This window comes from Onychomys torridus, chromosome 3, assembly GCF_903995425.1.
Source record: "Onychomys torridus chromosome 3, mOncTor1.1, whole genome shotgun sequence".
Lineage (NCBI taxonomy): Eukaryota > Metazoa > Chordata > Mammalia > Rodentia > Cricetidae > Onychomys > Onychomys torridus.
This window is the reverse complement of record NC_050445.1, coordinates 161,202,764-161,214,774: the sequence shown is the minus strand read 5'-3', so window position 1 is coordinate 161,214,774 and position 12,011 is coordinate 161,202,764. Positions and strand designations below refer to the sequence as shown.

Here is a 12,011-nt window from a genome sequence, read left to right as displayed (position 1 = left end):
ACAGTTCTTTACACAGAGGGTCTTTCTATCTTCTCCATGGATGGACATCCCATTACTCCTTTGTATTACAGACATGTGACCAATAACAGTATGCATAGAAGGTAAATTAATATTTACATCTTAGCATCCTAATCTCTAACAGCTGTGGTTAACACACTACTTATCTTTGGGTTATTTTAGAGGCAGCCCCCCCTTAAGTAAATTCTACTTTGTGTGACTATCTCCTAATCACTAGTAAATCCTTTATATCACTAGTTCTACTCTTACATCACAGCATAGTAGTGGAGTGCTACCCAGCATATGGGATGCCATTTATAAACTCCACAAAATTAACTCCAAATGAATCTTACATCTAAATGTCAAATTCAAAGTGCAGAACTTATAAAAGACACTGGAAACTAGGCACCCTTAAGTTTGGCAACCTGCATAGACCTTGGAAGATTTTTCTAAGGCTTTGGTGTATTGAGGAAGAAACAGAACTCATTCTCTAAAACCAGAAAGTTGCCTGATAGAGCTGGTAAAGGCCTTGGACCAGGGACTTTAGGGAAGAGTGGCTTCAGATCCTGAGAACACACCTCTTTCTATACATAGGGCTGTGGCTTTCAGTCCCAAGGCCACTGTGGACTTTGTTTATAATGTCCTTGAGTTACTTGTATTCCTCTTATGTAAAATTGTCTAATTAAGGTTGTGGATTTAGCTTAGTGGTAGCCCTGGGTTTGGTCCTTAGCTCCAGTGGGGAAAATTGTCTAATTAGCTTCCTTCTGAATTTGTATACTTCCTTTCAAAACTGAACCCATTGGTTCACATTAACAAGAAACTTGCTGTTAAATTTGGCACAAATCTCCAGCCAACCTGGAATAGGTCTGTCCTTAGATTGGAAGCCAGGACTGGGAACTACCACTGTGCTTTGTGCCTTCAGTTAACTGGCCCTGTCACTGAGGCCTCACTATCCAATCAGAGTCTCCAATGGACCCACCAGTCAGATAAAAGTATACTTCTGGGAACCAGACTTCTGGTTCAGCTTGTCTCCTTCAGAAACCAGAAGTTGTCCTGTGTGTTATGCCTTGGGATCCATCATGGGGAGAGTGTTGGTCAGCTTGGCAGCTGTATCATAGTGAGTAAAAGCCTGCTCTCCACCAACAGGTAGGAGTGGCTAGCCTTGGTGAGCAAGGGACCCCTGTCTCCATGTGGGAAGGAGTGGCAGATCATGGTGAGTAAGGAGCTGTTGCCCCCAGACTAGATGGAACAGCCAGCTGAACCATGGGAGCTGGTGGGTCCTCCCCTAGTTGGGTGGGAGCCAGTGGCTAGACACAGAGTTTATCATATTCCTGCTGGTTCTGTGTGGTCCTTCATGGACCTTGAACTCCTTGGGCCATTGATGCAGCCTCTGAATAACCTTACTCTGCTGTCTGCATCTGCACAGAGCACTGGGAGCAGGACTATCCTTAGAAATATCCTTGTTGTTGACATCATTGTGAAATTCTGGTGCCTGTGGTACTTATATTGTCTCTATGGAAGGCATAAAGACAATTTGCCAAACTGAGAGACCACTGGTCTCTCTAGTATCTTATAGAACTTCTGCAGTTTTAACATTTAAGTTTAGGATCTCTCCAGATTTAATTTTGTGGAGCTTGTAAACTATATCTCCTGCATAGAGTAGCACTCCATTGCTAAACTGTAATGTGGAAGAGTAGAATTGATCATAATAGGATTGATGTTATAAGAACTAACCAATACTTTGGAGAAATTAAGTCAGAAAGTAGAATTTAGATAAGGGAGAACTCTATCCCAAGTACCCCAAAGGTAAGTAGAATGCTAACAATGCCTGTTAGAGAATAGTGTGGGAAGATGTGTGGTGATATTTTGTTTGTGCTTGAACAAATAAAATTTGCCTGGGGATCTGAGGAAAAAGCCAGCCACTATATTAAATATAGAGGTCAGGTAGTGGTAGCACATGCCTTTAATCCTAGCATTTGGGAGGCAGAGATTCATCAAGATCTCTGTGAATTTAAAGCCACACTGAGAACAGAGCCATGCATGGTGACACATGATTTTAATCTCAGAGCCATGTATGGTGACACATGCTTTTAATCCCAGCACTAACCATAGAGGTCTGGAGCCAGCTGCTGCCATGAGAAGCAACATGTAAAGACACCAGTAAGCCACAAGCCATGTGGCAAAGTATAGATTTACAGAAATGAGTTAATTTAAGATAGAAAAGGTAGATAACAAGCAGCCTGCTACGGCCATACAGTTTGTAAGCAATATAAGTTTCTGTGTGCTTTCTTGGTTGGGTCTGAGCGACTGTGGGACTGGCAGGTAAGAGAGATTTGTCCTGACTATGGGCCAGGCAGAAAAACTAACCATAGAGGTCTGGAGGTCTGTACAGACAGACAGGAAGTAATAGAGCTTGGTGGAAAGAGGATCTGATGTAGTTGGGCAGAGAGAGAAAGTAAGATGGTAGGGCATAGAAAGGTATATAGGCATGAGTGTACAGCAAGTAGCTCTCTCTTGGGCTGAGGATTTCCTAGAGGGAAGAACTTGTGACCAGGTGGTGGTTGTGCATGCCTTTAGTCCCAGCACTCAGGAGGCAGAGGTTGGCAGATTTCTGTGAGTTTGAGGCCAGCCTGGGCTACAGAGTGAGTTCCAGGAAAGGCACTAAAGCTACACAGAAAAACACTATCTTGAAACACACACACACACACACACACACACACACACACACCAAAAAACTTGTGGCTTGACTTGTTCTATTCTTCATCTCTCAGTTTTCACCCCGATATCTGACTCTGGGTTTTTTTTATTAATAAGACCATTTAGCAATTTGTGTTACATCTGGTGACCCAACATTCATGGCAAGAATTCATGAAAAAGCTGCTTGCCTGGGGCTCAGGCCAGAGCTGCATGAGGCTGGAGTCTCCACCTCACATGGGTTGGAATCTCTTTGGCTTCTTCTCTCCTGGCAGGTTGGGGGCTTTCTCTGGATCCCCCATCTCAGACTGCTGTGGATATCGCTCTGTGTAAATAAAGTTCTGATTGGCCAGTGGCCAGGCAGGAAGTATAGGCAGGACAAGAGAGAAGAGAATTCTGGGAAGTAGAAGGCTGGGGAGACACTGCCAGCTGCCGCCATGAGAATCAACATGTAAAGACACTGGTAAGCCACAAGCCATGTGGCAAAGTATAGATAATCAGAAATGGGTTAATTTAAGATAGAAAAAGTAGATAACAAGAAGCCTGCCACAGCCATACAGTTTGTAAACAATGTAAGTTTCTATGTGCTTTCTTGGTTGGGTCTGAGCAACTGTGGGACTGGCAGGTAAGAGAGATTTGTCCTGACTGGGCCAGACAGAAAAACTCCAACTACATCAGACTGCTACCACAGTAGGTAGCTGCCTTGAAACTCCTTTGGGCTTCTACTAGTCTATGCAGTTGGCAGAGTTGGTGAGTCAATTCAGATATCTTAAAGGGAGAAATTAGTTAAAAGAGAATTTAAAAATGGAAAACAATTTTACAATGGAGAGAATTTGGTCTCTGATTGACAATACATTAGGTGGTCTGAAAATGGAACAATTAAATGAGAGGATAATTAATGTTGATGGGATTTACATAATGTAAATTATGAATATTAGTTAGATCATTTTTGTTTTATCATTAAAAAGGTTGGTTAATATGAGTGCCAAGATAAAAGTTTTAGAAAAACAGATAATAGAAATATTCAGAACCAGACAGAAGAATTTAAAGGTGAACCAATCTCAGCATTGCAGTTACAGAGAAACAGCCTAAGGTTTTCAAACAGCCAACCTTAATCTATCCAGTAACCTTACAGGAACTGCCAAATGCTCAAAGCTGTGTATGAGCTGATTGGACTCCTGTGCAAATGTTAGATTTAAGGAGATTCAAGGAAGCAATAGTCTCATATGGTATACACTCTGTGTTTGTAAAGCAGATGTTAAACTCATGGTCAACTTATAATCCCTCAAAACTGAAAAGATTTGGTTACAAATGTTTTAGAGGCTGGAATCCCATTACAATTGAAAACCTGGTGGAAAGAGGAGGCTAAGACTACAGAACAATAATGTAGGACTAGAGGTATGGAAATTTCCCAAGATCAACTTATTGGAGAAGGTGATTATCCTGATGTACAAAGACAATCATTATATGATGACCACACCCTAATTATATGCCACATGGCAGCCTTAAATACTTGGGACAGAATTGAGAAAGTAGGAAAGAAAACTGAGTAATTTACAAAAGTTATGCAGGGTCCAAAAGAAACCTTCATGGATCTCTTACAAAGCCTGTCTTCAGCAGTAAATAGAATGATACCAAATTCAGGAGCTAGACAGATAATAATTGAATCTCTGGCTTTTGAAAATGCTAATGCACGATACAAAAGGGTAATTAGGCCATCAAAGGCAAGATGAACACCCTTGGAGGAATGGATCTGAGATACAATTAATATTGAATCTCATGACCATGATGATAATTGGATAGGAAAGGTGATTTTCAGAGGTCAGAAAAAAAAAAACTATGTCAGATGCTTTAATTGTGGTAAACAAGGTCACCTAAAAAGGTGTTGTAAACATGGAATTCCTAGAAACAATGTTTTTTCAAGGAACAATGGGAACAGAATGTCCCTTCCTTCTGGATTATGCAGAAAATGTGGTAAAGGCAAACACTGGACTAATGAATGTAGATCAACAAGAAACAGAGAAGGCAATCCTTTGCCTTTGCCATTGGGAAACTCCCTGAGGATCCTCTCCCAGGCCCCATGGCAAATTCAGTTTAGTCCTTTCCTGCTATCATAGAAGAAATCCCTTCTCAGAGCAATTAAATAACCAAATGCTTATTACAAACAAACAAAAACAAACAAACAAAAAATGTACTGCTCAGAGTGATAGAACAGCTATAACAGAGAGAACAAAAAATTCAGGAGAAACCATAAAGCCAATTTTTGGGCAAACTTCTATAAATGAACAAAGACCAAAATTAAAAATACAAATAAATGACATTCTCATTAAAGGTCTTGTAGACATGTGTGTGGATGTAACAATAAGTGCACCAGAATCTTGGCATCCAAATTGACCTCTTCAGGAGATAAATGTTCAGCTATTAGGGATTGGAACATTATCTCAAGTAAAACAGAGTGCAAGATGGACCAAATGTATAGGGCCAAAAGGACAGAGAGGAAAACTAAAGCCATATATGGCTATTGTAGCTGTGATTCTATGGGGCCATGATTTATTACAACAATGAAATACCCAGATTAACATTCCTCCAACCTCAGAAACAAACCATAAACTAACAGATGTGTCTGAGAGAAATATTAGGAGGTATTATAAAGAACAGTCACCAATGATCCAGATTGTAAAAGGACAGGGCACAAGAACTGCTGAACTTTCAAAGACACCAACAGCTCTACCTTTAAAATGGCTAACAGACAAGCCTATATTGGTTCAGCAATGGCCTTTAACAATAGAGAAACTATAGGCCTTAGAACAGTTGGTACAAGAGCAGTTAAATGCTCAGCATATTGAAGAACCAACCAATCACTGGAATTCTCATGTATTTGTTATTGAAAAGAAATCTGGTAAGTGAAGAATGGTAACAGATTTAAGAGCAATTAACAAGGTAATTTAGCCAATGGCTTTCTACAATCTGGAATTTCTTTGCATACTCTGTTACTTAAAGGATAGCCTCTTATAGTTATTGATTTAAAAGACTGTTTCTTCAAAATACCTTTACAAGAAAAAGACAGAGAAAATTTTGCCTTCATGGTACCTACTTATAATAATTCACAGCCAGGAAACAGATATTAATGGAAGGTTCTTCTGCAGGGAATGTTAAATAGCCAAACCCTGTATTGATATTTTGTATGACAGCTATTGAAGTAATACATAAACAGCTTCCTAAATCTATAATTTATCATTACTTGGATGATATTTTACTAGCATGTTCAAATGCAGATACCTTAGAAAGAATGTTTGAAGAAGAAAAGAAAATTTTGCCTTGTTGGGTGCTGGGTGTTGGGATGTCTTTCTGTATGCTGTGAATGTGTTTCTATAATTGATTGATAAATAAAATGCTGATTGGCCAGTAGCCAGGTAGGAAATGTAGTATAGGTGGGATAAGCAGAAAGGAGAATTCTGAGAATGGAAGGCGGAGGCAGGAGATGCTGCCAGCTGCTGCCATGAGAAGCAAGATTAAAATACCAGTAAGCTAAAGCCATGTGGCAACTTGTAGATTAATATAAATGGGTTAAGATATAAGAACTAGATAGCAAGAAGCCTGCCACGGCCATACAGTTTATAAGTAATGTAAGTCTTTGTGTGTTTACTTGGGTCTGAGTGGCTGCAGGAGCCAGGTGGACACAGGAAAACTCTGGCTGCAAATGGCACCCAACATGGGGCTTAAACCCATGACCTTGAGATTAAAAGTTTTATGCTCTACCAACTGAGCTAGCTGGGCATTGGATTGGATTTTTGTATATTGTATACAAATTATATATATTGAGATTGAGATTGTTAGAAAATGATATATATATATATATATATTTCCAATCTTGTTCAAGACATTGTACTTATACAGTTCATTTACCAATGTAATGCAATTTGCTAATCCTTGAATGTTATTATTGCCAACTATTAGGATATAAAGAAGTGAAAGTTAGTAGTTAAACATTACAATTGAACTTGTAGTCATATTAGGTATGTTTTCAAGGTCAAGCAGATATATTTTAGATAGGTCATCTTCAAACCTTGCAGAGATCTACAGAATATGGCATCCAAAATACTTTAATAAATTAGATTTTTTTCTTTTTTATGACTATAAGATATGTGGGCTCCTGGCAACACCAATCTACTTCAGAGAAGATATGGGCATTGAAGAAGACTGTGTATGGAGTTAACTTTCATTGTGGCAAAAGTTAGTCACTGGACAACAAAGTGTCCTTGAATCAACTGTTGACAAATAGGACAAAATGGGCAGACAGGACATGAAACAAAGGACTACTGCTTCTTGCCAAAACAAGTGTGGTTGTGGCTTTAGCAACAGGCATCCTCTGAGGCCAGGACAATATGGCACCATTGCTGAAGTGACCTTTGCAATCCAGAAAAGGTACAGTACCCCTTTCTTTGAAGGCAGCTAAACAGGCAGTGGACCAATGGCTTCTGGTATGCAGTGGAACAGTAATTGAAATAGTTATTCTTGAAAGAGTAACTAGGTTGATGGAGTCTAACCTCTCAATTATAGGCTAGCATTTAATAAAAGAGATGAAGCTACCCACAATCTGAAAAGAATGGGATGCCAAGATGAAGCCACCCACATGCCAAGAAAAATGGACAGCTGAATTCCAAAAACATCAACAATTTCCAGAATTTAAAATCCTGAATCATGACAGGACACTAGTGGGATTCAGGTTTATATGGTACATAGACTACTCCATAATCCTAAAATTTTCTTTATGTCCCCATAAGAATACAGAGCCCTCATCTAGCAGGAAGTAGTATGAGAAGCTACGCCTAAATTCCCAAATACACCAAGCTGGCTTTGGAGATGGAATTAGCTCACTCCTTCTCTAAACATATTGCTAAAAGGTTGAGAGATTCTTCTGTCCCATATTAGAAGAGCCCTCTGGTATGGGACAGAGAAAACCAATATTTTTATTTAAAGCAGGTTGATAATAAATACAATTGCTTTCTAAAGAAAAAAAGGGGATAGTATAGATATAATAGGATGAAAGGGTAGATTAATGAACCTACTTTTAAAGAGCAACAACTTGTTTAAAGATGCTTTACATTGCTATGGATTTTAGTTTATTGATACAAATTTAAAGCTAATTTTGTTATACTGTATATATATTTCTACTCTCGTTTGAGGTATTATATTTATGTAACTCATTTAGATTGTAATAGATAATTAAAAATACAGATTAATAATTAGTCTTCTATGATAGTCAAACTTACAGTCATGTTAAGTTTTCTAGGTATACATAAATATGATTCAATTAGATAGGTAATTTTCAAACACTTCAAAGACATACAGAATATGACATTTAAAATATTTTAAAAATTTAGACTTTCTGGACAGTGAGACATGTCTGCTCCTGGCAACACCAATTTACTTCAGAGAGGAGGATGGGCATCAAAGAAACTCTACATGGTGTAGCAGGAATCTTAAAAGTTGTATTAATAAAATCAAACCTGAGGCCAGTTATTGGGGATATTGATCTGTATAAATAAAATGCTGATTGGCCAGTAGCCAGGCAGGAAGTATAGGCAGGACAAGGAGAGAGGAGAATTCTGGGAAGTGGAAGGTGAAGGCAGAGAGACACTGCCAGCTGCTGCCATGAGAAGCAACATGTAAAGACACCAGTAAGCCACAAGCCATGTGGCAAAGTATAGATTTACAGAAATGAGTTAATTTAAGATAGAAAAGGTAGATAACAAGCAGCCTGCCACGGCCATACAGTTTGTAAGCAATATAAGTTTCTGTGTGCTTTCTTGGTTGGGTCTGAGCGACTGTGGGACTGGCAGGTAAGAGAGATTTGTCCTGACTATGGGCCAGGCAGAAAAACTCAACTACATTGGGGTGAACGCTGGAAGATCAGAAAAGCAGAACAAGCCACAGTTTCCTCACCTTGCCAGTTCCTCAGCTGGTCTTGTTTCCTCAGACTGCAAGCTTCTGTGTCCTCATCCCAATGGGTCTCGCTGAACTGTGCTGCTCCAAAAGCCTGAATGCTTAACCCATCAAATGCTTAACTAGCTAAATGCTTCTAGTTTCTGGTCTTCATGCCTTATCTTTCTACTTTCTGCCATCACTCCCTGGGATTAAAGGCTGGATTTCTGGGATTAAAGGTGTGTCACCATGCCTGGCTGTTTCTAATGTGGCCTTGAACTCAGAGATCCAGAGGTATTTCTGTCTCTGAAATGCTAGGATTAAAGGCGTGTGCTATCACTGCCTATCCTCATGTTTAATATTGTGGCTGTACTGTTCTCTGACCCCAGATAAGTTTATTTCAGGGGACACACAATATTTTGGGGAACACAATACCACTACAATATGGAGTTTATCTTCTTGGCAAAAATAGCCATTTGGGCAAGAAACTGTTTTTGCCTGGACTGTTTGATTGACTGGACATGCAGGACATATAGGAAGGTGACCACTGAACTTTGCAAGGCAAATTGGTCCTTCAGGTTCCTGCTTCACAGAGGAAACTGCCAAACATTCTACAGGACTCAGAGAGAAGTGACTGAGGGACTCTAGGCCTTTGGGCCTAAGAAAGATGCTCCAACTTTACAGAGAAACTTTGGATGACTGTCCAGGCTACCAGCTGTCTCTGTCTACTCTCACAAGACTTCTAAAAGTTGCTTGTGTCCTTCTCCCATTTCTCAAGTAATATTATATCCTTCTGAGGTCTTTAATGTAGTTGAAGACTAGATAATTATAACTTCCTTAGTTATGATAAAAGATAAGATATATAAGTTCAGACTCACAAATACAGGCTAGATAGAATATTTTCTTTGGTTTTGCCAAATACAAATAGACTAAATATCGTAACTATAATTCTTGCTTGATAATTGTGTGTTACATGTGATTTTACTATGTTAAAGTTAAAACCTTCCTTTTTGAAAAAAAGAAAAGGGGAAGTGGTGGGGATGTCTTCCTGTATGCTGTGAATGTATTGCTCTGATCAATTGATAAATAAAACACTGATTGGCCAGTAGCCAAGCAGGAAGTATAGTATAGGTAGGATAAGCAGAGAGGAGAATTCTGGGAGTGGAAGGCAGAGGTGGGAGATGCTGCCAGCTGCCACCACCATGAGAAGCAAGATGTAAAGTACCAGTAAACCACAAGCCATGTGGCAACTTATAGATTTAATAGAAATGGGTTAATTTAAGATATAAGAACTTGATAACAAGAAGCCTGAGCCATTATGTTTACATAATGGTTACATAATGCTCTATTAACTTTGAATGTTCTCTCTCTCTCTCTCTCTCTCTCTCTCTCTCTCTCTCTCTCTCTCTCCCCCTCTTGATTTTTCGAGTCAGGGTTTCTCTGTGTAGCTTTGCACCTTTCCTGGATCTTGCTTTGTAGACCAGGCTGGCCTCTGCCTCCTGAGTGCTGGGGTTAAAGGCGTGTGCCCCCACCGCCCAGTGAAATTTCTCAATGATAATGAAAAAGGAACAACAGCTGTGGAGAGTCATTGGACAATGGAAAAAAATTAGAATTAAATCAGCCTTTCCATTCTGCTGACCTCAGAATGGAAGCCAGGATACATATTATGTTGGAGATGAGGTTTTGCTTTAATTAATATTTAACCAGCACTCAGGGAGGAGTGGGAATGCCTCACTCACAGCGGGTTTTCCCTGGTCTGAGGGCTAAGCTAGGGAACTGAGACCAGACTAGCTGCTCCCTTTTTTGGGAATGTAACCATGTAGGCATTCCTTGGTTAAATGGAACTTTGCAGGTGGGTTTAGGTACCCACCAGCCGGGGAGGAGGCTGAGGGTGGGAGACACCCAGACCTTTGGAATTCACCCCACGTTAGGCGCCAGATATTGGTGAAATGATTAAGGCCTCTCCATGTAGTTAAAAGGGAGGTTTATTTTATGGGGTAGTTTACAAATGAAGGGATAGGTTGCAGGGACTGGGAAAGGGATGGCACAGTCCGGCAGTGTTCTCTGGAGAACTCTGCTGGGTCAACCTCCAGTGCCCAGGGTCCTGGAGCCAAGAGAGGCCTCTTCTCTTGATCCTGGGTCTTCAGCATCCTCCCTCAGCCCCGCCTTGTAGGCGTGACCATTACCGAAGCTTCAATGGGGGTTGGAACTTCCAGGCCAAGGCTGGAATGGCTACCCACTACACCTGCCTTTACTTATATTCATTTTACTATTAAATTAATCCCTTACTATATTTTAAAAAACTCATCATCAAAATTGTATTTAAACTAACATTATTATTGTATAAAATCATTATTTCAATTAAACAGTATAGTTTAAGAGGAAATAGTCTGTATAATAACCCACAGGTAGAAATGCCCAGTAGAACAGGATATTTCCATGAGATAATCACACTATATTAAAGTCAGTGGGGATTCCCTTACACCCATTCACACTATGCCAGATACCAGAGAAAAATGGTAGCAGCCAACATGTAAAGGCACTGACATTCTGGAACCAAATCCCTTGGGGCCTTTCTTATCAGAGATTCACCATAAATGTTTTGCTTTCTGGTGGGCTGATTTCCTGAAGCTAAATTGCTACCTGCTGCTCCTCTGTTTAAGCCACCAGCAGTTTAAGTTGTAAAAGTTCTGTAATACCTTAACTACACACACACACACACACACACACACACACACACACACACATACACAAATTTATTGTTATTGTTCATTATTGGGATATTTTATTTGTTTCATTGTGTCCTCATATGGAGGAGCAGAAGGACAAGGCGAATTATCTATTTCCTGTGGTTGGTTTGTATCTAAAGCCTGTCTGAGATTTTTTTTCCAGTAAGAAAAGGTTTTAACAGGCATCATTTCAGTCCAGATACCAGACTTGGATATCTCTCCCCATTCTATCCCAAATATCTAACTCTAGAGTTCATTGGTGCAGGAACCAAGGGCTAGATAGTTCCATAAACTCCAAAGAGGCTGTTAACTGAGATGCATTATCTTAATCCCTTTTATCTTTAGGGTATTATGCATTATACCTATAATGAGTCTTTTTTATTTAGACTCATTAAGGCTGATAGCTTTTTTAAAGTTCTGTTTTATGTCTATGAGGAGTCTTTTTTTTTTTTTTAAATGAAACAAAACAAAACAAAACTCTTTATGGCCCATGAATTATTTATAGTTTTTGACTATTCATACCACTTTAGTTCCTGCTATTTCTTACCTAGGGGGCTCATGAAACTCTTTGAGTGAAGTCCTATCCTTATCACATGTAGATTACCTCTGCAGGTCCCTGTTCCAGGTGCCAGGTGCTAGCCCTCGCATTTACCTATGTTTGAGTTG

At 39.7% G+C, this 12,011-nt stretch overlaps 1 protein-coding gene and 1 non-coding gene across 2 annotated transcripts in view; one reads left to right on the top strand and one right to left on the bottom strand.

Moving 5' to 3' along the window:
- LOC118579918 (zinc finger protein 431-like) overlaps window positions 1–12,011 on the top strand; it is a 75,699-nt gene that overhangs the window by 31,351 nt on the left and 32,337 nt on the right. The window lies entirely within an intron of this gene.
- Trnak-uuu lies at window positions 6,396–6,468 on the bottom strand. The gene has a single exon. It is a non-coding gene; the product is annotated as a tRNA-Lys (tRNA).